This window comes from Mesoplodon bidens (genome assembly GCF_964165515.1).
Source record: "Mesoplodon bidens genome assembly, chromosome: 5".
NCBI lineage: Eukaryota > Metazoa > Chordata > Mammalia > Artiodactyla > Ziphiidae > Mesoplodon > Mesoplodon bidens.
Genome location: NC_138161.1, coordinates 79,716,236 through 79,739,359, shown reverse-complemented (window position 1 = coordinate 79,739,359; position 23,124 = coordinate 79,716,236).

The window sequence follows — 23,124 nt, the reverse complement described above, 5'->3', positions numbered from 1 at the left end:
GAGTTTGGGATTAATATATACATGCTACTATATATAAAATAGGTAAATGACAAGAACCTACTGTATAGCACAGGGAGCTATGTTCAGTATCTTGTAATAACCTATAAGGGAAAAGAATATGAAAAAGAATATATATATATATATATATATATATATATATATATATATATGTATATATGTATAACAATCACTTTGATGTATACTTGCAACAACACAACATTGTAAATTAACGATACTTCAATTTTAAAAAAAAAGTGAGATAAATGAATGTTTGAACCTGGAGAATTTGGAGAAAGAAGGTGTTTATCCTTACCCAATAGAAGGTGGCATTCAAAAAGTCTAGCCATAAAATTTGGGAGACCTGAAGATTAAGGGTTTGGAAATTCCAGTGGTTTCCTTGTTCCCATAGGATTTGGCTAAGGGATAAAACCCACAGATGGTCCCTTTGGTGCTGGGCACTAAGAAAGGAGAACCATAGTGAAAGGGCAGTGTGACACAACTAAACAGGAAGAGGTAAGGAAAGAAAGGGCCTGTGTGCTGCCTGGGTCTGCTCTCTCTTTCCATTTCAGATGTGGAAAGGATCCAGCAGGGGTGGTTTTCTGTGGCCAGAGAATCTTCTTTAAGTGGTGACTGAGTGCATGAATAATGGAGGCACTGAGCCCCACAAGAAGCCATGAATCACACAAGCACTGGCTGTCGCATGGATATCCTAGAAGCATTGGGTATCTCACAATTAGCTAAAAAGCATTATGAATAGGGTAACCAAAAGAGTCACCTTCTAGGGTGCTAGTGGTGAGATATGGTCTGTACCAAAAGCCAGAATTTGGACAAGCACATCCAGGCCAATCCTCTCCTCATGGCAGGTGGCTTCCTACAGACTACAGATGTCATTGATGCTGGGGGAGGATGAGGAAGGAGGGATGGAGGCTCAGAGACAGACAGAAAGACGGTTCAACTGAAGTGCTGGGAACCCAGCAGTGACTGAGTCAACTATACCCAAACTGGACTCTAAAAACATATTTGAATCTGATGGACCTGAGAACAATTCAGTTTTAAGCTGGAAGGGATTGGAATATGTAGAAATAAAAATATTGAACAGAAATAGAATCACAGATGTAGAAAACAATCTTCTGGTTACCAAGGGGGAAAGGTGGGGAGGGATAAATTGGGAGATTGGGATTGGCATATACACACTACTATACATAAAATAGATAACAAAGAAGGACCTACTGTATAGCACAGGGAACTCTACTAAATACCATGTAATGACCACATGGAGATAGAATCTTAAAAAGAGTGGATATATACATATGTATAACTGATTCACTTTGCTCCACAGTAGAAAGTAACACAACATTGTAAATCAACTATACTCCAATAAAAATTTTTTTAATTAAAGATAAATAAAAACAAAAATTTCAATCTTCTTTTTATAACTTTAAGTGGAATAAGATCTATAAAACCTTTGAAACGGGGAGATTCTGGAGAAGATGGCAGAAGAGTAAGACATGGAGATCACCTTCCTCCCCACAGAGACATCAGAAATACATCTACACATGGAACAACTCCTACAGAACACCTACTGAACGCTGGCACAAGACCTCAGACCTCCCAAAAGGTAAGAAACTACCCCACGTACCTGGGTTGGACAAAAGAAAAAACAGAGACAAAAGAATAAGGACGGGACCTGCACCAGTGGGAGGGAGCCGTGAAGGAGGGAAGGTTTCCACACACTAGGAAGCCCCTTCATGGGCGGAGACTGCGGGCGGCGGAGGGGGGAAGCTTCGGAGTCACAGAGGAGAGCGCAGCCACAGGGGTGCGGAGGGCAAAGCGGAGAGACTCCCACACAGAGAATTGGAGCCGACCAGCACTCACCAGCCCGAGAAGCTTATCTGCTCGCCCGCTGGGGCGGGCGGGGCCTGGGAGCTGAGGCTCCGGCTTCGGTCGGATCGCAGGGAGAAGACTAGGGTTGGCGGCATGAACACAGCCTGCAGGGGGTTAGTGCACCACGGCTAGCCGGGAGGGAGTCCGGGGAAAACTCTGGACCTGACGAAGAGGCAAGAGACTTTTTCTTGCCTCTTTGTTTCCTGGTGCGCGAGGAGAAGGGATTAAGAGCGCCGCTTAAAGGAGCTCCAGAGACGGGCGCGAGCCGCGGCTAAGAGCACGGAGCCTGGAGACGGGCATGAGACGCTAAGGCTGCTGCTGCCACCACCAAGAAGCCTGTGTGTGAGCACAGGTCACTCTCCACACCTCCCCTCCCGGGAGCCTGTGCAGCCTGCCACTGCAAGGGTCCTAGGATCCAGGGACAACTTCCCCCGGGAGAACGCACGGCACGCCTCAGGCTGGTGCAACGTCCCGCCAGCCTCTGCCGCCACAGGCTCGCCCCGCACTCCGTGCCCCTCCCTCCTCCACGGCCTGAGTGAGGCGGAGCCCCCGAATCAGCGGCTCCTTTAACCCCGTCCTGTCTGAGCGAAGAACAGACACCCTCAGGTGACCTAAACGCAGAGGCGGGGCCAAATCCAAAGCTGAAACCCGGGAGCTGTGCGAACAAAGAAGAGAAAGGGAAATCTCTCCCAGCAGCCTCAGGAGCAGCGGATTAAAGCTCCACAATCAACTTGATGTACCCTGCATCTGTGGAATACCTGAATAGACAACAAGTCATCCCTAACTGAGGAGGTGGACTTTGGGAGCAAGATATATTATTTTTCCCCTTTTCCTCTTTTGTGCGTGTGTATGTGTATGCCTCTGTGTGATATTTTTGTCTGTATAGCATTGCTTTCACCATTTATCCTAGGGTTCTGACCATCAGGGTTCTTTTTGTTTGTTTGTTTGTTTGTTTATTTTTAAAATTTTTTTCTTAATAATTATTTTTTATTTTAATAACTTTATTTTATTTTACCATACTTTATTTTCTTTTCTGTTACCCTCTTTCTTTCATTCTTTCTATTTTTTCTCCCTTTTATTCTGAGCCATGTGGAAGACAGGCTCTTGGCGGTCCAGCAAGGTGGCAGGGCTGTAACACTGAGGCGGGAGAGCCAAGTTCAGGACACTGGTCCACAAGAGACCTCCCAGCTCCAAGTAATATCACACAGCAAAAAACTCCCAGAGATCTCCATCTCAACAACAAGACCCAGCTCCACTCAACGACCAGCAAGCTACAGTGCTGGACACCCTATGCCAAAAAACTAGCAAGACAGGAACACAGCCCCATCCATTAGCAGACAGGCTGCCTAAAATCATAATAAGGCTACAGACAACCCAAAACACACCAACAGATGTGCGTCTGCCCACCAGAAAGACAAGATTCAGTCTCATCCACCAGAACACAAGCACTAGTCTCCTCTACCAGGAAACCTACACAACCCAATGAACCAACCTTAGTCACTGGGGACAGAAAACAAAAAAAACGGGAACTCTGAACCTGCAGCCTGCGAAAAGGAAACCCCAAACACAGTAACATAAGAAAAATGAAAAGACAGAAAAACACACAGCAGATGCAGGAGCAAGGTAAACACCCACCAGACCTAACAAATGAAGAGGAAATAGGCAGTCTACCTGAAAAAGAATTCAGAATAATGATAGTAAAGATGATCCAAAATCTTGGAAATAGAATAGAGAAAATGCAAGAAACATTTAACAAGGACCCAGAAGAACTAAAGAGGAAACAAGCAATGATGAACAACACAATAAATGAAATTAAAAATGCTCTAGAAGAGATCAATAGCAGAATAACTGAGGCAAATGAACGGATAAGAGACCTGGAAGATAAAATAGTGGAAATAACTACTGCAGAGCGAATAAATAAAAAATAATGAAAGGAACTGAGGACAGTCTCAGAGACCTCTAGGACAACATTAATCACAACAACATTCGAATTATTGGAGTTCCAGAAGAAGAAGAGAAAAAGAAACTGACTGAGAAAATATTTGAAGAGATTATAGTTGAAAACTTCCCAAATATGGGAAAGGAAATAGTTAATCAAGTCCAGGAAGCACAGAGAGTCCCATACAGGACAAACCCAAGGAGAAACATGCCAAGACATATATTAATCAAACTATCAAAATTAAATCCAAAGAAAACGTACTAAAAGGAGCAAGGGAAAAACAACAAATAACACACAAGGGAATCCCCATAAGGTTAACAGCTGATCTTTCAGCAGAAACTACAAGCCACAAGGGAGTGGCAGGACATAATTAAAGTGATGAACGAGAAAAACCTACAACCAAGATTACTCTAGCCAGCAAGGATCTCATTCAAATTTGATGGAGAAATTAAAACCTCTACAGACAAGCAAAAGCTGAGAGATTTCAACACCACCAAACCAGCTTTACAACAAATGCTAAAGGAACTTCTCTAGGCAAGAAACACAACAGAAGGAAAAGACCTACAATAACAAACCCAAAACAATTAAGTTAATGGGAATAGAAACATACATATTGATAATTACCTTAAATGTAAATGGATTAAATGCTCCCACCAAAAGACACAGACTGGCTGAATTGATACAAAAACAAGACCTGTATATATGCTGTCTACAAGAGACCCACTTCAGACCTAGGGACACATACAGACTGAAAGTGAGGGGATGGGAAAACATATTCCATGCAAATGGAAACCAGAAGAAAGCTGGAGTAGCAATTCTCATATCAGAAAAAATAGACTTTAAAATAAAGACTACTACAAGAGACAAAGAAGGACACTACATAATGATCAAGGGATCGATCCAAGAAGAAGATATAACAATTGTAAATATTTATGCACCCAACATAGGAGCACCTCAATACATAAGGCAAATACTAACAGCCATAAAAGGGGAAATTGACAGTAACACAATCATAGTAGGGGACTTTAACACCCCGCTTTCACCAAAGGACAGATCATCCAAAATGAAAATAAAGAAAGAAACACAAGCTTTAAATGATACTTTAAACAAGATGGACTTAATTGATATTTATAGGACATTCCATCCAAAAACAACAGAATACACATTTTTCTCAAGTGCACATATTACATTTTCCAGGATAGATCATACCTTGGGTCACAAATATAGTCTTGGAAATGTAAGAGAATTGAATATGTATAAAGTATCTTTTCTGACCACAATGCTATGAGACTATATATCAATTACAGGAAAAGATCTGTAAAAAATATAAACACATGGATGCCAAACAATACACTATTAATAACGAAGTGATCACAAAGAAATCAAAAAGGAAATAAAAAATTACCTAGAAACAAATGACAATGGAGACACAACGACCCAAAAGCTATGGGATACAGCAAAAGCAGGTCTAAGAGGGAAATTTATAACAATACAATCCCACCAAAAGAAACAGGAAACATCTTGATTAAACAACCTGACCATGCACCTAAAGCAATTAGAGAAAGAAGAACAAAAAAACCCCAAAGTTAACAGAAGGAAAGAAATCATAAAAATCAGATCACAAATAAATGAAAAAGAAATGAAAGAAACAATAGCAAAGATCAATAAAACTAAAAGCTGGTTCTTTAAGAAGATAAACAAAATTGATAAACCATTGACAGAATGATCAAGAAAAAAAGGGAGAAGACTCCAATCAATAGAGTTAGAAATGAAAAAGAGAAGTAACAACTGACACTGCAGAAATACAAAAGATCATGAGAGATTACTACAAGCAACGCTATGCCAATAAAATGGACAACCTGGAAGAAATGGACAAATTCTTAGAAATGCACAACCTGCCAAGACTGAATCAGGAAGAAATAGAAAATATGAACACACCAATCACAAGCAATGAAATTAAAACTGAGATTAAAAATCTTCCAACAAACAAAAGCCCAGGACCAGATGGCTTCACAGGCGAATTCTATCACATATTAAGAGAAGAGCTAACACCTATCATTCTCAAACTCTTCCCAAATATAGCAGAGGGAGGAACACTCCCAAACTCATTCTACGAGGCCACCGTCACCTTGATGCCAAAACCGGACAAGGATGTCACAAAGAAAGAAAACTACAGGCCAATATCACTGATGAACATAGATGCAAAAATCCTCAAAAAATATTAGCAAACAGAATCCAACAGCACATTAAAAGGATCATACACCATGATCAAGTGGGGTTTATTCCAGGAATGCAAGGATTCTTCAATATATGCAAATCAATCAACATGATACACCATATTAACAACCTGAAGGAGAAAAACCATATGATCATCTCAACAGATGCACAGAAACTTTCGACAAAATTCAACACCGATTTATGATAAAAACCCTGCAGAAAGTAGGCATAGAGGGAACATTCCTCAACATAATAAAGGCCATATATGACAAACCCATAGCCAACATCATCCTCAATGGTGAAAAACTGAAACCATTTCCACTAAGATCAGGAACAAGACAAGGCTGCCCACTCTCACCACTCTTATTCAACATAGTTATGGAAGTTTTAGCCACAGCAATCAGAGAAGAAAAGGAAATAAAAGGAATCCAAATTAGAAAAGAAGTAAAGCTGTCACTGCTTGCAGATGACAGTATACTATATATAAAGAATCCTAAAGATGCTACCAGAAAACTACTAGAGCGAATCAATGAATTTGGTAAAGTAGCAGGATACAAAATTAATGCACAGATATCTCTGGCATTCCTGTACACTAATGATGAAAAATCTGAAAGTGAAATCAGGAAAACACTCCCATTTACTATTGCAAAAAACAATAAAATATCCAGGAATAAACCTACCTAAGGAGACAAAAGACCTGTATGCAGAAAATTATAAGACATTGATGAAAGAAATTAAAGATGATACAAATAGATGGAGAGATATACCATGTTCCTGGATTGGAAGAATCAATATTGTGAAAATGACTCTACTACCCAAAGGAATCCACAGACTCAATGCAATCCCTATCAAACAACCACTGGCATTTTTCACAGAACTAGAACAAAAAATTTCACAATTTGTATGGAAACACAAAAGACCCCAAATAGCAAAAGCAATCTGGAGAACGAAAAACAGAGCTGGAGGAATCAGGATCCCTGACTTCAGACTATACTACTAAGCTACAGTCATCAAGAGAGTATGGTACTGGCACAAAAACAGAAAGATAGATCATTGGAACAGGATAGAAAGCCCAGTGATAAACCCACGCACATATGGTCACCTTAGCTTTGATAAAGGAGGCAGGAATGTACAGTGGAGAAAGGACAGCTTCTTCAATAAGTGGTGCTGGGAAAACTGGACAGTGACATGTAAAAGAATGAAATTAGAACACTCCCTAACTCCATACACAAAAATAAGCTCAAAATGGATTAAAGACCTAAATTTAAGGCCAGAAACTATCAAACTCTTAGAGGAACACATAGCGAGAACACTCTATAACATAAATCACAGCAAGATCCTTTTGACCCACCCCCTAGAGAAATGGAAATAAAAACAAAAACAAACAAATGCGACCTAATGAAACTTCAAAGCTTTTGCACAGCAAAGGAAACCATAAACAAGACCAAAAGACAACCCTCAGAATGGGAGAAAACATTTGCAAATGAAGCAACTGACAAAGGATTAATCTCCAAAACTTACAAGCAGCTCAACAGCAAAAAAAAACAACAACAACCCAATCCAAAATTGGGCAGAAGACCTAAATAGACATTTCTCCAAAGAAGATATACAGATTGCCAACAAACACATGAAAGAATGCTCAACATCATTAATCATTAGAGAAATGCAAATCGAAACTATAATGAGATGTCCTTTCACACCACTCAGAATGGCCATCAAGAAATCTAGAAACAATAAATGCTGGAGAGGGTGTGGAGAAAAGGGAACACTCTTGCACTGCTGGTGGGAATGTGAATTGGTACAGCCACTATGGAGAACAGTATGGAGGTTCCTTAAAAAACTATGAATAGAACTACCATATGACCCAGCAATCCCACTACTGGGCATATACCCTGAGAAAACCAGAATTCAAAAAGTGTCATGTACCAAAATGTTCATTGCAGCTCTATTTACAATAACCCGAGATAGAAATAACCTAAGAGTCCATCATCTGCTGAATGGATAAAGAAGATGTGGCACAGATATTCAATGGAATATTACTCAGCCATAAAAAGAAATGAAATTGAGTTATTTGTAATGAGTTGGATAGACCTAGAGTCTGTCATACAAAGTGAAGTAAGTCAGAAAGAGAAAGACAAACACATATATATGGAATTTAAGAAAAAAAAAATGTCATGAAGAACCTAGGGGTAAAACGGGAATAAAGACACAGACATACTTGAGAATGGACTTGAGGATATGGGGAGGGGGAAGAGTAAGCTGTGACAAAGCAAGAGAGAGGCATGGACATATATACACTACCAAACATAAAATAGATAGCTAGTGGGAAGCAGCCGCATAGCACAGGGAGATCAGCTCGGTGCTTTGTGACCACCTAGAGGGGTGGGATAGGGAGAGTGGGAGGGAGGGAGATGCAAGAGGGAAGAGATATGGGAACATATGTATATGTATAACTGATTCACTTTGTTATAAAGCAGAAACAAATACACCATTGTGAAGCAATTATACTCCAATAAAATTGTAAAAAAAAAAATACCTAAAAACAAATGACAATGAAAACACCATGACCCAAAACCTATGGGATGCAGCAAAAACAGGTCTAAGAGGGAATTTTATAGCAATGTAATACTACCTCAAGAAATAAGAAACATCTTCAATAAAAAACCTAACCTTACACCTAAAGCAATTAGAGAAAGAACAAAAACACTCCAAATTTAGCAGAAGGAAAGAAATCATAAACATCAGATCAGAAATAAATGAAAAAGAAATGAAGGAAACAATAGCAAAGATCAATAAAATTAAAAGCTGGTTCTTTGAGAAGATAAACAAAATTGATAAACCATTAACCAGACTCATCAAGAAAAAAAGGGAGAAGACCCGCATCAATAGAATTAGAAATGAAAAAGGAGAAGTAACAACTGACACTGCAGAAATACAAAAGATCATGAGGGATTACTACAAGCACCTCTATGTCAATAAAATAAACAACATGTAAGAAATGGACAAATTCTTAGAAATGCACAATGTGCTGAGACTGAACCAGGAAGAAATAGAAAATCTGAACAGACCAATCACAAGCACTGAAATTGAACTGTGATTAAAAATCTTCTGACAAACAAAAGCCCAAGACCAGATGACTTCACAGGCAAATTCTATCAAACATTTAGAGAAGAGCTAACATCTGTACTTCTCAAACTCTTCCAAAATATAGCAGAGGGAGGAACACTCCCAAACTCATTCTACGAGGCCACCATCACCGTGATATTACAACCAGACTAAGATATCACACATAAAGAAAACAACAGGCCAATATCACTGATGAACATAGATGCAAAAATGCTCAACAAAACACTAGCAAACAATCCAACAGCACATTAAAAGGATTATCCACCATGATCAAGTGGGGTTTATTCCAGGAATGCAAGGATTCTTCAATATATGCAAATCAATCAACATGATACACCATATTAACAAATTGAAGGAGAAAAACCATATGATCATCTCAATAGATGCAGAGAAAGCTTTCGACAAAATTCAACACCCATTTATGATAAAAACCCTGCAGAAAGTAGACATAGAGGGAACATTCCTCAACATAATAAAGGCCATATATGACATACACACAGCCAGCATTGTCCTCAATGGTGAAAAACTGAAACCATTTCCACTAAGATCAGGAATGAGACAAGGTTGCCCACTCTCACCACTCTTATTCAACATAGTATAGGAAGTTCTAGCCACGGCAATCAGAGTAGAAAAGGAAATAAAAGTAATCCAAATCGGAAAAGAAGAAGTAAGGCTGTCACTGTTTGCAGATTACACAGTACTATACATAGAGAATCCTAAAGATGCTAACAGAAAACTACTAGAGTTAATCAATGAATTTGGTGAAATAGCAAGATACAAAATTAATGCACAGAAATCTCTGGCACTCTTATACACTAATGATGAAAAATCTGAAAGTGAAATTAAGAAAACACTCCCATTTACCATTGCAACAAAAGAATAAAATATCTAGGAATAAATCTACCTAAGGAGACAAAAGACCTGTATGCAGAAAATTAAAAGACACTGATGAAAGAAATTAACAATGATTCCAACAGATGGAGAAATATACCATGTTCTTGGATTGGAAGAATCAACATTGTGAAAATGACTCTACTACCCAAAGCAATCTACAGATTCAATGCAATCTCTATCAAATTACCACTGGCATTTTTCACAGAACTACAACAAAAAGTTTCACAATTTGTATGGAAACACAAAAGACCCCGAATAGCCAAAGCAATCTTGTGAACGAAAAACAGAGCTGGAGGAATCAGGATCCCTGACTTCAGACTATACTACAAAGCTACAATAATCAAGACAGTATGGTACTGGCACAAAAACAGAAATATAGATCAATGGAATAGGATAGAAAGCCCAGAGATAAACCCAGGCACATATGGTCACCTTATCTTTGATAAAGGTGGCAAGAATATACAGTGGAGAAAAGACAGCCTCTTCAATAAGTGGTGCTGGAAAAACTGTACAGGGACATGTAAAAGAATGAAATTAGAACACTCCCTAACACCATACACAAAAACAAGCTCAAAATGGATTAATGACCTAAATGTAAGGCCAGACACTATCAAACTCTTAGAGGAAAACATAGGCAGAACATTCTATGACATAATTCACAGCAAGATCCTTTTTGATCAACCTTCTAGGGAAATGGAAATAAAAATAAAAATAAACAAATTGTACCTAATGAAACTGCAAAACTTTTGCACAACCAAGGAAACAGTAAATAAGACCAAAAGACAACCCTCAGAATGGGAGAAAATATTTGCAAATGAAACAACTGACAAAGGACTAATCTCTAAAATTTACAAGCAGCTCATGCAGCTCAATATCAAAAAAAAACAAGGAACCCAATCCAAAAATGGGCAGAAGACCTTAATAGACATTTCTCCAAAGAAGATATACAGATTGCCAACAAACACATGAAAGAATGCTCAACATCATTAATCATTAGAGAAATGCAAATCAAAACTACAATGAGATATCATCTCACAATGGTCAGAATGGCCATCATCAAAAAATCTAGAAACAATAAATGCTGGAGAGGGTGTGGAGAAAAGGGAACACTCTTGCACTGTTGGTGGGAATGTATATTGATACAGCCACTATGGAGAACAGTATGGAGGTTCCTTAAAAAACACAAATAGAACTACCATATGCCCCAGCAATCCCACTACTGGACATATACCCTTAGAAAACCATAATTCAAAAAGAGTCATGTACCAAAATGTTTATTGCAGCTCTATTTACAATATCCAGGATATGGAAGCAACCTAAGTGTCCATCACCCGATGAATGGATAAAGTAGATGTGGCACATATATACAATGGAATATTACTCAGCCATAAAAAGAAACTAAATTGAGTTATTTGTAATGAGGTAGATAGACCTAGAGTCTGTCATAGAGAGTGAAGTAAGTCAGAAGGAGAAAAACAAATACCATATGCTAACACATATATATGGAATCTAAGAAAAAATATGTCATGAAGAACCTAGGGGTAAGATGGGAATAGAGACACAGACCTCCTAGAGCATGGACTTGAGGATATGGGGAAGGGGAAGGGGAAGGTGTGACAAAGTGAGAGAGTGGCATGGACATATATACACTACCAAACGTAAAATAGATAGCTAGTGGGAAGCAGCCGCATAGCACAGGAAGATCAGCTAGGTGGTTTCTGACCACCTACAGGGGTGAGATAGGGATGGTAGGAGGGAAGGAGATGCAAGAGGGAAGAGATATGGGAACATATGTATATGTATAACTGATTCACTTTGTTATAAAGCAGAAACTAACACGCCATTGTATAGCAATTATACTCCAATAAAGATGTTAAAAAATTTTAAAAACTTTGAAATACTATGTTGTACACCTGAAAATAATATAATACTGTAAATCAACTATGCTTCAATTAAAAAATAATTTTTCAATCTTCTGCTAATGAGCTGTAATGAAGACTCAAAGAGGAAAATAAATTATTAGAAAAGAACAGAGTTCTATTTTGTACATATCTGGTATGACACTATCAAATTTATACATATTACACCACTAAATTCTAAAGCCTCTTTTTCCCAAACTAAACTTTTCATTTTCCAAACAATAGGCTAAAATTGGGGGAACTTCACATAAGTCACTTTCAAATTTAGATCAAATTTAACCATCAGTGTTTTCCGCATGAGATAATCACCTTACACCTTGTAACCTAGGCCAAGCCATGGTTCCAGTTTTCTCATGTGTAAAATTAGGAAATTGAACCTAATCGTCTAAATTCTCTCCCAACTCAGTAATTTAATGAAAAAATAGAAATATTCTCTCAGGTCTTTGTTTAGAATCAAGTGCATAATTAAAGCACTTTAGAAACACGGGACTAGCTTCCCCCCGGGAAACTTAACCTATCCTAAGGTTCAGAAATATCAAAACACTTTAATATTTCACTACAAGGTGTTTGTGGAATAATTACTCCGTAAATTGATATAGGTTTACCTACCAATCTTTGTGTGTTCCAAGATTAACTCATATATCAAACAAGGATAAATGAGCCCTCACCAATGGGCCTCTTAAAAGAATCAAACTTTAGCGTGTCATTAGCCAGCTTCTTTGATTGAATGGAATGTGAAAGCAACATTTATTCCTTACATATTACTTTCCTCCTAGAAGTTAAAGTTTCCCTCTGGAAAGATAAAAGGTGTTATTTATTTTACTTAATAAAGACTTTCTAGAATAACAACATTTTTCAGTATTAGCAAGTTTGAAAACTCTATAAATCCCCAGAACTGCTCCCCTTTACGTCTTTTTAAATCAAGAGATTCTAAGTCTCTTTTAAATCCCACAGAATATGATTCCTGGTGATTTACTATAAATCCCAATGCAGCTAGGAAACATTAATGCATTTTGTTCTATAAGACTTTCTTATGTTTTCCAACTTTCCATATATGTTTTCCAATATGTGATGCTGTTTGCATCTGCTATAAGGTTTAGAGGAGTAGCAGGCATTGGCAATATTGTAAAGTGTTCTCGAAGCAATAGAAAAGCAAAAAAAAAAGTCATAATTTTCTATGGGGATAATTTCTATGCCCCACTGACACTTTAAATGTTTTCAATAGTGTTGATTTATTAGAAAGCTTAGAAAGGTAGTGCTTAGAACCAGCTTTCCCCATAAAATCTCAGTGACAGAGAATAACTTTTACATCTTTCAAACTGCCCATTGTGAAAGACTTTTTTCATTATGATGAAGGTATTTAGAGGTTTTTGATTTAATGTAGGATGGTAACTCCCTTGAGTCGCCAACTTCTGGAAAGAACAAACAATGAAATATACCCTTCCCCTGAGTGAGCTCAATAATGGAATATGTTTGACGATCCATGGCAACACAGTACTTCCCTGACTTGCTTGAGTTCTCTAATATGAAATTTGGATTGGCACAAAGTAAAATTAATTTATAAATGTATGACTTTGACCTTGTATTTTCAAAACAAGAGAAGCTGTAGCTTCTATCTATTCACCACTGGTATTGTAGTTAATTCAGACAATTTCCTATCTACCTTTTGGAGTGGGCAAACACAAAGAAAACCCTAGAAACTTAACATTCTATAAGATACTCTGATAAGCTAACTTTGAAGTGCTAATCATGATTTGTTTTTTGAATTTTTGAATTTTATTTATTTTTTTATACAACAGGTTCTTATTAGTTATCTATTTTATACACATTAGTGTATATATGTCAATCCCAATCACCCAATTCATCCCACCACCACCACCCCTCGCCGCTTCCCCCCCTTGGTGTCCATACATTTGTTCTCTACATCTGTGTCACTATTTCTGCCCTGCAAACCAGTTCATCTGTACCATTTTTCTAGGTTGCACATATATGTGTTAATATACAATATTTGTTTTTCTCTTTCTGACTTACTTGACTCTGTATGACAGTCTCCAGATCCATCCACGTCTCCACAAATGACCAAATTTCATTCTTTTTTATGGCTGAGTAATATTCCATTGTCTATATGTACCATATCTTTATCTATTTGTCTGTTGATGGGCATTTAGGTTGCTTCCATGACCTGGCTATTGTAAATAGTGCTACAATGAACATTGGGGTGCATGTGTCTTTTTCAATTATGCTTTTCTCTGGGTATAGTCCCCATAGTGGGATTGCAGGGTCATATTGTAATTCAATTTTTAGTTTTTTAAGGAACCTCCATACTGTTCTCCATAGTGGCTGTATCAATTTACACTCCCACCAACAGTGCAAGAGGGTACCCTTTGATCCACACCCTCTCCAGCATTTGTTGTTTGTAGATTTTCTGATGATGCCCATTCTAACTGGTGTGAGGTGATACCTCATTGTAGTTTTGATTTGCATTTCTCCAATAATTAGTGATGTTGAGCATCTTTTCATGTGCTTCTTGGCCATCTGTATGTCTCCTTTGGAGAAATGTCTATTTAGGTCTTCTGCCCATTTTTTGATTGGGTTTTTTGTTTTTTAATATTGAGCTGCATGAGCTGTATATATATTTTGGAGATTAATCCTTTGTCCATTGATTCGTTTGCAAATATTTTCTCCATTCTGAGGGCTGTCTTTTCATCTTGTTTATAGCTTCCTTTGCTTTGCAAGAGCTTTTAAGTTTCATTAGGTCCCATTTGTTTATTTTTGTTTTTATTTCCATTACTCTAGGAGGTGGAATAAAAAAGATATTGCTGTGATTTATGTCAAAGTGTGTTCTTCCTCTGTTTTCCTCTAAGAGTTTTAGAGTGTCCAGTCTTACATTTAGGTCTATAATCCATTTTGGGTTTATTTTTGTGTATGGTGTTAGGGAGTGTTCTAATTTCATTCTTTCACATGTAGCTGTCCAGTTTTCCCAGCACCATTTATTGAAGAGACTGTCATTTCTCCATTGTATATCCTTGTCACCTTTATCATAGATTAGTTGACCATAGGAGCATGGGTTTATCTCAGGGCTTTCTATCCTGTTCCATTGATCTATAGTTCTGTTTTTGTGCCAATACCATATTGTCTAGATTACTGTAGCTTTATAGTATAGTCTGAAGTCTGGGAGTCTGATTCCTCCAGCTCTGTTTATTTCCCTCAAGACTGCTTTTGCTATTCAGGGTCTTTTGTGTCTCCACACAACTTTTAAGATTTTTTGTTCTAGTTCTGTAAAAAATGTCATTGGTAATTTGATAGGGATTGCATTGAATCTGTAGATTGCTTTGGGTAGTATAGTCATTTTCAAAATATTGATTCTTCCAATCCAAGAACATGGTATATCCCTCCATCTCTTTGTGTCATCTTTGATTTCTTTCATCAGTCTCTTATAGTTTTCTGAATACAGGTCTTTTACGTCCTTAGGTAGGTTTATTCCTAGGTATTTTATTCTTTTTGTTGCAATGGTGAATGAAGTTGTTTCCTTAATTTCTCTTTCTGAGTTTTCATTGTTAGTGTATAGGAATGCCAAAGATTTCTGTACATTAATTTGGTATCTTGCAACTTTACCAAATTCATTGATTAGCTCTAGTAGTTTTCTGATGGCATCTATAGGATTATCTATGTATCATGTCATCTGCAAACATTGACAGTTTTACTTCTTCTTTTCCAATTTGTATTCTTTTTATTTCTCTTTTCCCCTCTGATTCCCATGGCTAGGACTTCCAAAACTATGTTGAATAATAGTGGTGAGAATAGGCACTCTTGTCATTTTCCTGATCTTAGAGGAAATGTTTTCAGTTTTTCACCATTAAGAATGATGTTGGCTGTGGGTTTGTCGTATATGGCCTTTATTATGTTGAGGTAGGTTCCCTCTATGCCCACTTTCTGAAGATTTTTTTATCATAAATGGGTGTTGAATGTTGTCAAAAGTTTTTTCTGCATCTATTGAAATGATCATATGGTTTTTATTCAATTTGTTAATATGGTGTATCACATTGATTTACTTGCATATATTGAAGAATCCTTGCATCCCTGGGATAAGTCCCACTTGATCATGGTGTATGATCCTTTTATTGTGTTGTTGGATTCTGTTTGCCAGTATTTTGTTGAGGATTTTTGCATCTATATTCATCATTGATATTGGTCTGTAATTTTTTTTTTGGTAGTATCTGTCTGATGTTGGTATCAGGGTGATGTTGGCCTCATAGAATGAATTTGGGAGTGTTCCTTCCTCTGCAATTTTTTGGAAGAGTTTCAGAAGGATAGATGTAAACTCTTTTCTAAATGTTTGATAGAATTCACCTTTGAAGCCATCTAGTCCTGGACTTTGTTTGTTGGAAGATTTTTAATCACAGTTTCAGTTTCATTACTTGTGATTAGTCTGTTCATATTTTCTATTTCTTCCTGGTTCAGTCTTGGAAGGTTATACCTTTCTAAGAATGTGTCCATTTCTTCCAGGTTGTCCATTTTATTGGCATAGGGTTGCTTGTAGAAGTCTCTTATGATGCTTTGTATTTCTGCGGTGTTCATTGTACGTCTCCTTTTTCATTTCTAATTTTATTGATTTGAGTCCTCTCCCTCTTTTTCTTCATGAGTCTGGCTAATGGTTTATCAATTTTGTTTATCTGCTCAAAGAAGCAGCATTTATTTATTGATCTTTGTTATTTTCTTTGTTGCTATTTCATTTATTTCTGCTCTGATCTTTATGATTTCTTTCCTTTGATTAACTTTAGGTTTTGTTTTTTCTTCTTTCTCTAGTTCCTTTAGGTGTAAGGTTAGATTGTTTATTTGAGAATTTTCTTGTCTCTTGAGGTAGGCTTGTATTGCTGTAAACTTCCCTTGTAGAACTGTTTTTGCTGCAACCGATAGGTTTTGGATCATCACGTTTTCATTGTAATTTGTCTCTAGGTATTTTTTGATTTCCTCTTTGATTTCTTCAGTGATCTCTTCGTTATTTAGTAACATATTGTTTAGCCTCCATGTGTTTGTGTTCTTTATGTTTTTTTCCCTGTGATTGATTTCTAATCTCATAGTGTTGTGGTCAGAAAAGATGCTTGATATGATTTCAATTTTCTTAAATTTACTGAGGCTTGATTTGTGACCCAAGATATGATCTATCCTGGAGAATGTTCCATGTGCACTTAAGAAGAAAATGTAATCTGCTGTTTTTGGATGGAATGTCCTATAAATATCAATTCAATCTATCTGGTCTATTGTGTCATGTAAAGCTTGTGTTTCCTTGTTAATTTTCTGTCTGGATGATCTGTCCATTTGTGTAAGTGAGGTGTTAAAGTCCCCCACTATTATTGTGTTAATGTTGATTTCTTCTTTTATAGCTGTTAGCATTTGCCCTATGTATTGAGTCAATGCTCCTATGTTGGGTATATTAATAATTGTTATATCTTCTTCTTGATCCCTTGATCATTATGTAGTTTCCTTCCTTGTCTCTTGTAACACTCTTTATTTTGAAGTCTATTTTACCTGATATGAGTATTGCTAATCCAGCTTTCTTCTGATTTCCATTTGCATGGAATATCTTTTTCCATCCCCTCACTCTCACTCTGTATGTGTCCCTAGATCTGAAGTGGGTCTCTTGTAGACAGCATATATATGGGTCTTGTTTTTGTATCCATTCAGCGAGACTGTGTCTTTTAGCTGGATCATTTAATCCATTTACGTTTAAGGTAATTATTGATATGTATGTTCCTATTACCATTGTTGTAACTGTTATGGGTTTGTTTTTGTAGGTCCTTTCCATCTCTTGTGTTTCCCACTTAGAGAAGTTCCTTTAGCATTTGTTGTAGAGCTGGTTTGGTGGTGCTGAAATCTCTTAGATTTTACTTGTCTGTAAAGCTTTTGATTTTTCTGTCGTATCTGAATGATATCATTTCCGAGTAGAGTAATCTTTGTTGTATATTCTTTCCTTTCTTCACTTTATGTGCCACTCCCTTCTGGCTTGTAGAGTTTCTGATGAGAAATCAGCCATTAACCTTATGGGAGTTCCTTTGTATATTACTTGTCATTTTTCCCTTTTTGCTTTCATAATTTTTCTTTGTCTTTAATTTTTGTCAGTTTGACGACTATGTGTCTTGGTGTGTTTCTCCTTGGGTTTATCATGCCTGGGACTCTCTGTGCTTCCTGGACTTGGGTGGCTATTTCCTTTCCCTTGTTAGGGACGTTTTCAATTATAATCTCTTCAAATATTTTCTCAGGTCCTTTCTCTCTCTCTTCTCCTTCTGGGACCCCTATAATGCAAATATTGTTGTGTTTAATGTTCTTCCAGAAGCCTCTTAAGTTGTCTTCATTTCTTTTCATTCTTTTTTCTTTATTCTGTTCCTCAGCAGTGAATTCCACCATTCTGTCTTCCAGGTCACTTATCCATTCTTCTGCCTTCAGTTATTCTGCTATTGATTCCTTCTAGTGTATTTTTCATCTCAGTTATCGTATTGTTCATCTCTGTTTGTTTGTTCTGTAATTCTTCTAGTTGTTTGTTCTTTAATTCTTCTAGGTCTTTGTTAAACATTTCTTGCATCTTCTCAATCTTTGCCTCCTTTCTTTTTCCAAGGTCCTGGATCGTCTTCACTATCATTATTCTGAGTTCTTTTTCTGGAAGGTGGCCTATCTTCACTTCATTTAATTGTTTTTCTGGGGTTTTATCTTCTTCCTTCATCTGGTACAAAGTCCTCTGCCTTTTCACTTTGTCTATATTTCTGTGAATGTGGTTTTCTTTCCACAGGCTATAAGACTGTAGCTCTTCTTGCTTCTGCTGTCTGCCCTCTGGTGGATGAGTCTATCTAAGAGGCTTGTGCAAGCTTCCTGATGGGAGGCACTGGTGGTGGGTAGAGCTGGGTGTTGCTCTGTTGGGCAGAGCTCAGTAAAACTTTAATTCATTTGTCTGCTGATGGGTGGGGCTGGTTTCCCTCCCTGTTGGTTTTTTGGCCTGAGGTGACCCAGCACTGGAGTCTACCCAGCTCTTTGGTGGGGCTAATGGCAGACTCTGGGAGGGCTCACGCCAAGGAGTACTTCCCAGAACTTCTTCTGCCAGTGTCCTTGTCCCCACGGTGAGCCACAGCCACCCCCCGCCTCTGCAGGAGACCTCCAACACTAGCAGGTAGGTCTGGTTCAGTCTCCCCTGGGGTCACTGCTCCTTCCCCTGGGTCCCAATGTACACACTACTTTGTGTGTGCCCTCCAAGAGTGGAGTCTCTTTTTCCCCCAGTCCGGTCAAAGTCCTGCAGTCAAATCCCACTAGGCTTCAAAGTCTGATTCTCTAGGAATTCCTCCTCTCATTGCCTGACCCCCAGGTTGGAAAGCCTGACGTGGGGCTCAGAATCTTCACTCCAGTAGGTGGACTTCTGTGGTATAACTGTTCTCCAGTTTGTGAGTCACCCACCCAGAAGTTATGGGATTTTATTTTATTGTGATTGCGCCCTACTACCATCTCATTGTGGCTTCTCCTTTGTCTTTGGATGTGGGGTATTTTTTTGTTGAGTTCCAGTGTCTTCCTGTCAATGATAGTTCAGCAGTTGGTTGTGATTCTGGTGCTGTCACAAGGCTCATCGTGTTTTAAAAGCTTAAAAGAGGAAAGTTAAGAGAATACACTAGGGTATACTACAATATCTTAAAGATGGTTGTTTTAATAACTAATTTTTTCCAGTTAAATTGGAAGGGTTGTTCAAATACAGGTAAAATGAGGGGTTCACTTTAAAAATACCAATTTATAATTATTTTTCTACCACTCCTACACCCCTGCCTAAGAGAACTTCCCAGGCCCCCTGTGCACATTCATCCTGCATCTCAGCACCTGCTCCTACAGCCCATACTAAGGAACAGAGTAGACAACTGTCCTGGTTTGTCCTGGGCTGAGGAGTTTCTCAGATGCTGGACTTTCAATGCCCAGACCAAGAGGGAAAACCAAATAAGCTGGTCACCCTATAGAGATTTCCAAACTTCAGGGTGCCTCATAATTACCTGTAGGGCTTGCTAAAATTCAGATGTCTGAGCCCCACCTCCTGAATTTTTATTCAGAGATCTGTGATCTGGTCCAAGAATTTGCATTCCTAACAAATGCCCAGGTGATTATGCAAGGGCCACACTTTGAGAAGCCACTGCCACATGCCTGGACTCTCCTGACACAGCTGATCCAAATGATCTTGTTAGAATGTCTCTCACAAGAATTTGACACTGGAATTCAAGATCAGTTACCTTGGTCGTATAAAAAGAGTCTACATTTGACACTAGGTACATAGAAAAAAGGGGAGTATAGGGGGATTGCTTTGTACCTAACATGTTTCCAGTTCCTGAGTCCAGCCCTTCAATGAGGCTCAGCTGTACTTGTCGCCCTTTAGTTCCATGAGGTTTTCTCATTGCCTACTGATAAATTATTGTTTTTTACTTCAGCTGCTTTGAGTATCTTATGTTCCATAAGCCAACATAATGCTGATTCAGACCAAAATGCTCCAAATAATTGTATGCTACAGAAAAAAACAAAGTCCAGTAAAATACTATATTGGCTCCAAGCCACCTTAGTCTTTTTTATAACTTTTTAAACTGCCAGAAAACCTATTCTAATTATTCAAATTATGACAGAGCTTGAAAATTTGATGTATGTCTTATATAAATGCCTAAACTAAACGTGGAAAAGGTTATAAGGAGAGAGATAAAAGGAAAAATTACCAACTCCAGTTAATTAGGATGTCCAAAGAGGACATTTTACCACAATGCTGGGGTCCATTGAAATCTCCTGAGACTTAGAACATTTGAGTAAGTGATGGCTTAGACTAAGTGTATTCACCCTCCATGGAATTTTACAGGCCAATTCCACAGAGAAAATTGAGAATGTTATGTTTCCTCCATCAGAAAGGAAACCGTATTTTCAAGACTACTGAAGAGGATTTTAGAATCACAGAGCCCATTACAGCCTTAGTCATCATGCTACCTCTCACAACAAAATTACCATCCTGCTTTTAAAGACCCTTAAAGGGAGTAATTTCAAAATCTCTCCCAATGAAGCATTTCTAGTAAGTAACAGAGTTCACTGCCTAGAAATGTCTTGATGACTTTTCCAGAGTCATCCACTTATAGTTTGTTTCTCGTACTCCATTTGTAGTTTGTTTCTTTTAACCTAGGGAACAGCTTATCAGGCATTCTGAGTGACAAAAGAATGCTCTCGAAGGCCAATGTTAATTTTGCCTTTTTTCATATTCCCTTTAACCCTGTACTATTGCAGCCCTCTGGAACGACCTCATGTATTGTATTTGCTACTGTACTCAATCGCACCAGTTTCTGAAATTCCTGATTTATTAAATAGCACTCAGTGATCTATTCTCCTAAATACAGTATTTTCTGTTATGTGTCCCTGCTTATTTTTAGCCTCCCTTGCATATTCAATATCTCTCTAAAATGCTTCTCCTTGAGTGTGACCACTGTGTTCTTCTATTTTAACTTAAAGCTTTCTGCCTAATTCTAACCACATTTTCATGGGCTACACCACCTTCAGTTCATCTGAGTGATTTTGAATCCCTATTGTGTGATCTAACAGGCTACCTACCATCTCCTCACTCCCCAAGTCATCAAAAACCTAATAAATGTCTTCTTTCCCATCTTTCAAGTAAACATATTACAATTTTCAAAAGTTCTGGACTTATAATTCCTTCCTAAACTTGATTTATTGACCCACACATGACTCAAGATGTCAAGACTCACAGGTAATAACATACAAACACAGTGTTTGTTACCAGATGCACTTACAGTGTAGAGAGAGGTTACACTGCTTTGCCATTTATACTACACTCTGCTTTAGCCCAAGTTTCTCCCTTTTAGTAGTATTTATCAGAGTAATCCTCATCCAGTTTCATTATGTCCTAGTTAGTACGTGTCTGTTACCTCCTCACTGCCAAATCAAGAGTAAAAGTTCTTTTTGTTTTATAATCCCTGTGGGCAAATGTCATTCTTAGCTGAACACATAGAGGGCCCATAAGGTTCTAATAGTAGAAGTGCTTAAAGCACCTGCCATCCATCTAGGTTTATGATGTGGTTACCATAGCTACCAAAACCCCATGCATTCCAGATCACATGGGATCTGCTCTGTTAAAAAGAGAGAGAGAGAGAGAGAGAGAGAGAGAAAGGTCTGCCAGGGAATTAGCCATATTAATTCAGTTCCAATTAAACAATAAAATCAATCAAGAAATTATTCAAATCATAAGTAAAACACAACAATAAACTCAGGGTGACTAAGATGAGCTGAGATCAAATCAAGACCATACTGGCTTAAAATGGGTGGACAAAAATGAGACCGTATCACTTCTCTTTTGTGCTGTATCATATCAGCAGATGGCAAGGTGTACAATTTTCAAGGCTTGCTTGGAGACCACCTTTGGAAAAAAGTACTGGAGTACATAACTTTTAATCAAAAGTTACTGTGGAAGTCTTTTTTCTTTCCCCAAAGAAGTTTGCTTTTAAATAACAATACTAGAGTTTATACCAAACCTTTCATCCAAAAGGCACATAATGCTCAATAAATGTATTAATTCTCACAACCTTTCTGTAAAGCACAGGGGTAGCAAACTCCCAAGATGTGCATATTGAACTTTTAAAAAGCAGTTTAAGTTGAATCAATAGTCTATTCAGAAAGGACAGTTAAAAATGTAGGCCTTGCACTGTTTCTTAATAATCAAAGTCCACTAGGAATTTATTAGACTGTGACAAAAGAAAAAGAAAGGAAAAAACTTAAGTTTTTGTACATTGCCTATTTGGCTTTTATTAAATGCTACCTTCCATACTTTCCATGGCATTGGGAAATAGAAGGTCATTTAATATTACCAACTTCAGCATGTCACTGTCAGTTTGCAAATAGAAACTATGTATTACCCAACCCAAAAATAGCTCCCCAGCAAGAAATTTTTTTAAATCTATGATTTCACTATGCTATTGTTTAAAAACAAATATTTATTAAAATTTGAATTAAACTGTTAAAAACATCAAACATTCTGATAATATTTAGGCAATATGAATCAAGAATCTTCAAAATATTCCTATTCTTTGTGCCAGTAATTAAACTTCTAGGAATTATTTCTATCCACAGAAAGAATGCAAAATT